Source organism: Vicugna pacos, unplaced genomic scaffold (genome assembly GCF_048564905.1).
Source record: "Vicugna pacos unplaced genomic scaffold, VicPac4 scaffold_21, whole genome shotgun sequence".
Classification (NCBI taxonomy): domain Eukaryota; kingdom Metazoa; phylum Chordata; class Mammalia; order Artiodactyla; family Camelidae; genus Vicugna; species Vicugna pacos.
This window is the reverse complement of record NW_027328742.1, coordinates 12,077,148-12,083,147: the sequence shown is the minus strand read 5'-3', so window position 1 is coordinate 12,083,147 and position 6,000 is coordinate 12,077,148.

Here is a 6,000-nt window from a genome sequence, read left to right as displayed (position 1 = left end):
GTCCAGCGCCCTCCCATCTCCCGGGGCTGCTCCCACTTTGCCAAAGCCGCCTGTGAGCGGCGGCCAAGAAAGCCGCGCGGTTCAGCCAGTACTAAGGAGGGGGAGGAAGGCACCCCAACCAGGCCGGGGGGGGGGCCCCGGGACCCGCCTCACGGTCCCAACCTGGACGCGCGGCCTGGACCCCACCGACGCACCCCTCCCCCCACCCCCGGGCGCCTCCCCAACTGCACAGCCCAGGCCTCACCTGCCGACTCCCCGACCTGCGCGCCCCCACCAGCGCCCCCTTACCTGGCTCGCGACGGCAGCAGAGGCGACAGCAAGCGGCGGGAGGCCGAGACCCCAGGCAGCCTTCCTCCTCCGGGAGCTGGTCCAGGAGCACCCAGCTCCCGCCCAGCTTCCTCACGTTCTGGGCGCGCCCCAGCGCCCTGGCGTCCTGGCGCCCCTGCGCGCGCGCGCACGAGCAGCTTTCAGCGCCCCTCCCCCTCCCGCCCGCCTGACAGCAGCATGGAGGCTTGGCTGCGACTCCAGCAGTAGGGATGCTGCGAGTGGGGCCGGGCGGTGGGCCGGTGGAGCTTCGGGCGGTGGGGCGGTGGGGCGGTGGGGCGAGCCCAGCCCGCGGCCAGGGCTGGCCGGGTCCCCAACACCAACGCGGCCCCCCACGCCCTCCTCCAGGGTCCCGGCCCCCAAGTAGGACCACCACGGGCCCAGGGCCAGGCCTCACCCCACCAGCCCCACTACCACTGCTCGCCGACCCCCCACCCAGTCAATGCCTCCCCACCCCCTGCCACGCCTGGTCCCCGATCCACTGCACCCCCGAGACAAAGCTGCTTCTCCTCACACCCAAATCCCGCCCCAGGTCTGCGCCCCTCTCGGTCCTAAGCTACAGCCCCTGTAAACCGCGCTCACCCCAAGGGCCTCACCCCAGGTCCCCCCACCGTCCGGAGATACTCCCCTAACCCTTCACCTAGGAATGAGCCCCCACCCTTCAGCCGGGTCACTTCCGCTCCCAGCAACCCCTCCCCCTCACCCTGTCCGCCCTCATCGCCAGATCGCCGCACACCCGGAGTGCACCCCTACCCCAGATGACCCCCTCAGCCCTCTCCTCGCGTGGGCCGGGCGCTCCGGGCTCCGATCACCACGGCGACAGCCGCTAGACAGGGATGCCCCGGGCCCAGGGCAGGCACGCAGCCCTGGCTCCCAGGGGCGCGGCCCCGGCGGCCGGGTGGGCGGGGCTTGAGGCCATTCCAATTCCCTGCCCCACCCCCACGCCCCCATCCCACCCCGAAGCCCAATGCCTCCTCAGAGCCCATGGGATAGGTGGTCCCGAGCTGCACACCGCTTGCCAGTGGGCCTTGGCTGCTTGATGCTGGTGCGGGGAGGGAGGGTGCAGCCTTAGCCCGGCCCTCGGCCCCCGGGATGGACAGCGGGCAGCAGTGGCAGTGGCAGTGGTAGTGGTAGTGGGGGTGGCGGCGGAGGCGGCGGAGGCGGGACAGGGCGGCTGTCCTGGGAGAGCAAGTCCACTTGCTCCCACTTCCCCCGCCGCCTGGCCTCTGCTGCCAGAGCTTCCTGGAAGGAGTTTCCCCCTGTCAGCCTGCCCCTGGGAGGCAGGCCGGCTATGGCCAGGGGGGCGGGGCGGCGGCAGTGGCAGCAGCAGAGCTGGAGATGGCAGGATTGGGGCTGACCCATACTACTAGCCAGGTACTTGCTCCCATTGCCCGCTGTCTCTGTCGCTGCCCCCCGCCCCTGCACATTGACTGCACCACGCCCACCTCTCAGGAGCAGGATCACCTGAGGACAAGCCTCCAGGGACCCTGGGGCAGCAGAGACCGCCCCCAGAGCAGGCTGAGGGGGACACGCGAGGAAATGCACAGGATTGCCTTGGCAGCCCCCGCCCCACGCTGCCGCCCGCCCTCTCTGCAGCCGCCCCAGACCCCGCCACCACCACTGCCCCCTGAGCACACCGCGCCAGCATCCCGGGAGCCGGACAACACGGACATGTGCACCCAGTGAACCTGGCGTAGCACAGGGCGCCCCATGAGCAAGCTGAGGGGTCACCAGAGGAAATCCACAGGCTTTCCTGGGCAGCCCTCGCCACCGCTGCTGACCTCTCTGCAGCCTCCCCTTCCCCGCCCCGGGCCACCATCCCCTCAGCGCACCGCGCCTGCCTCCTGGGAGGCATCCAACACCTAGGCGTGCAGCCAGGGAACCTGGGGTATCAGAGTCCGACCCCAGGCCAGGCCAAGGGATCATGGGAGCAAATCCTCGGGCTTCTAGGGCAGCCCCGCCTCCTCTCTGCAGCCCCTGACCGAACCTCCCCAGCCTCCCATGACCTGGCTGACAAGGAGACTTCAATCCCGCAAACCTGGGGTGGCAGAGGCTGTCCCCAGGCCAAGGAGAGGGGGACATGGGAGGAAACTTGCCAACTCGCCAGGGCAGCCCCCTTAGCCGCAGTGCCTCCGGCCCCTCCACCACTGACCTCTTTCACTGACCGCACCACGCCCGCTCCCAAGAGCAGGCTGATTAAATGGCTTCAGTCTGAGGAACGTGGGAGAGCGGCGGTCGCCCCCAGGCTAGGCCGTTGGGGACATGGGAGAAAATCCTCTGGCTCACCAGGGGCACCCCAGTCCCTGGACCCTGTCCCCATCACTGTGCCCTGACTGCACTCCGCATGTAGTGAGTGTGTCTGTCCGTCTGCCTGCCTGCCTGCCTGCCTGCCTGCCTGCCTGCCTGCCTGCCTGTCTATCTATCTGTTGGAGGAGGGGAGAGGCTAGTCTATGTCTGTGTGTCTCTGTGTGTCTATGGAATGGAGGAAGAGGAGGCTAGTATGTCTATCTCTCGGCCTATCTATCTCTCTGACAATCTATCTAAGCAATGGAGGAGGCAGAGGAGGCTAGTGTGTTTGTCTATCTACCTAATTGAGGAGGAGAAGGAGTGGTGTGTGTGTGTGTGTGTGTGTGTGTGTGTGTGTGTAAGTGTGTGTGTGGGTCTGTCCATTTCTGTATTTGTCTATCTAATGGAGGAGGAGGTGGAGGAAGCTAGCGTGACTTTCCGTCTGTCTGTCTGCATACGCACCTAATGAAGTAGGAGGAGGCTACTGTGTTCGTCTAAGTGTCTTTCTATTGGAGGAGGTGAGTGTGTCTGTCTCTCAGTCTGTCTGGGTGTTTCTTTATCTACTAGAGGAGGAGGCTAGTGTGTCTATCTACTTACCTACCTGATTGAGGAGGAAGAGGAGGCTGCTGTGTGTGTGTATCTCTCTGACCATCTATTTCATGGAGGAGGAGATTGGTGTGTCCATCTACCTACCTAACTGAGGAGTAGGAGGGGGCTTCTGTTTGTGTGTGTGTGTGTGTTGGTGTGTGCCTGTCTGTCTTTGTATGTATCTGTGTACCTATGTAATGGAGGAGGAGGACGAGGTTAGTGTATCTATCTGTTAATAACAAAGAAAGAGACTAGCGTGTCTGCCTATTTATATGTCTGTCTCTCTGTGTATTGGAGGAAGCCTCCCGGGACTCCATTGACCTGGAGAGATGTCAAATGCCACCCTGAGGCAGAAGAAGGCGCCCAGAGAGCTGGCTGAGGGGGACTCGGGAGGAAATCCACAGGCTTGCCTGGGCAGCTCGCGTCCTTCGCTGCTGCCCTCTCTGCAGCCGCCCCGCCCCCTACCCCAATCCCGGCCCCTGGGCGTACAGCCCCAGCATACGCAGAAATACATTCAAAATGGCTTAGACACTTAAACGTAAGACAAGACACCACACACCTCTCGGTAGGAAACGTAGGCCAAACAGTATCCCACGTACACCTCACCCATTTTCTCCTAGGGTAGTCTCCCCAAGCAACAGAAAACTCAGCAAAAATACAAACACAAACGGGAGCAAACTGAATTCATCAGCTTTGGCACACCAAAGGAAACCAGAAGCAGAACTAAACCACGGCCTACTAAATAGGAGACAATCTTTGCCAAACATGAGACTGACTAGGGGTTCATTTCCACCATATCCAAACAGCTCATCCGACTCAACGGACAGAAGACGACCCAATCCAAAAATGGGCAGAAGACGACCTCAGGAAGCAATTCTCCTGCGAAGACCCACCAGCGACCAATGAGAGGCACATGACAAAACAGGCTCAAGGTTGCTAATTATCCGAGGAATACAAGGCAAAACTACAATGAGGTGGCATCTCGCCCCAGTTAGAGTGGCCACCATTCCAAAGCCCACACAGGATCAAGGCTACAGAGGCTGTGGAGAAAAGGGATCCCTCCTACACTGTCGGTGGGAATGTCGTTTGCTGCAGCCACTGTGCAAAACAGGAGGGAGAGTCCTCAAAAGACGGAAAATACACTGGTCAGAAGCTTTGGATCTCGGGGGGAGGCTAACAAGCTCCCAAAGGCCCGGCCTCGCCCCTGCTTCTGCCCCAGCTCGCCTGTGCCCCACAGGGTCCGGGGCGGCCTCCACTCCCAGGGCAGGGCCACCCGCGCGGGAAGGCCTCGCAAGGCCTGAGGGCCAGTCTCGGCTGGCCCGGGGCCGTCCAGCGCCCTCCCATCTCCCGGGGCTGCTCCCACTTTGCCAAAGCCGCCTGTGAGCGGCGGCCAAGAAAGCCGCGCGGTTCAGCCAGTACTAAGGAGGGGGAGGAAGGCACCCCAACCAGGCCGGGGGGGGGGCCCCGGGACCCGCCTCACGGTCCCAACCTGGACGCGCGGCCTGGACCCCACCGACGCACCCCTCCCCCCACCCCCGGGCGCCTCCCCAACTGCACAGCCCAGGCCTCACCTGCCGACTCCCCGACCTGCGCGCCCCCACCAGCGCCCCCTTACCTGGCTCGCGACGGCAGCAGAGGCGACAGCAAGCGGTGGGAGGCCGAGACCCCAGGCAGCCTTCCTCCTCCGGGAGCTGGTCCAGGAGCACCCAGCTCCCGCCCAGCTTCCTCACGTTCTGGGCGCGCCCCAGCGCCCTGGCGTCCTGGCGCCCCTGCGCGCGCGCGCACGAGCAGCTTTCAGCGCCCCTCCCCCTCCCGCCCGCCTGACAGCAGCATGGAGGCTTGGCTGCGACTCCAGCAGTAGGGATGCTGCGAGTGGGGCCGGGCGGTGGGCCGGTGGAGCTTCGGGCGGTGGGGCGGTGGGGCGGTGGGGCGGTGGGGCGAGCCCAGCCCGCGGCCAGGGCTGGCCGGGTCCCCAACACCAACGCGGCCCCCCACGCCCTCCTCCAGGGTCCCGGCCCCCAAGTAGGACCACCACGGGCCCAGGGCCAGGCCTCACCCCACCAGCCCCACTACCACTGCTCGCCGACCCCCCACCCAGTCAATGCCTCCCCACCCCCTGCCACGCCCGGTCCCCGATCCACTGCACCCCCGAGACAAAGCTGCTTCTCCTCACACCCAAATCCCGCCCCAGGTCTGCGCCCCACTCGGTCCTAAGCTACAGCCCCTGTAAACCGCGCTCACCCCAAGGGCCTCACCCCAGGTCCCCCCACCGTCCGGAGATACTCCCCTAACCCTTCACCTAGGAATGAGCCCCCACCCTTCAGCCGGGTCACTTCCGCTCCCAGCAACCCCTCCCCCTCACCCTGTCCGCCCTCATCGCCAGATCGCCGCACACCCGGAGTGCACCCCTACCCCAGATGACCCCCTCAGCCCTCTCCTCGCGTGGGCCGGGCGCTCCGGGCTCCGATCACCACGGCGACAGCCGCTAGACAGGGATGCCCCGGGCCCAGGGCAGGCACGCAGCCCTGGCTCCCAGGGGCGCGGCCCCGGCGGCCGGGTGGGCGGGGCTTGAGGCCATTCCAATTCCCAGCCCCACCCCCACGCCCCCATCCCACCCCGAAGCCCAATGCCTCCTCAGAGCCCATGGGATAGGTGGTCCCGAGCTGCACACCGCTTGCCAGTGGGCCTTGGCTGCTTGATGCTGGTGCGGGGAGGGAGCGTGCAGCCTTAGCCCGGCCCTCGGCCCCCGGGATGGACAGCGGGCAGCAGTGGCAGTGGCAGTGGTAGTGGTAGTGGGGGTGG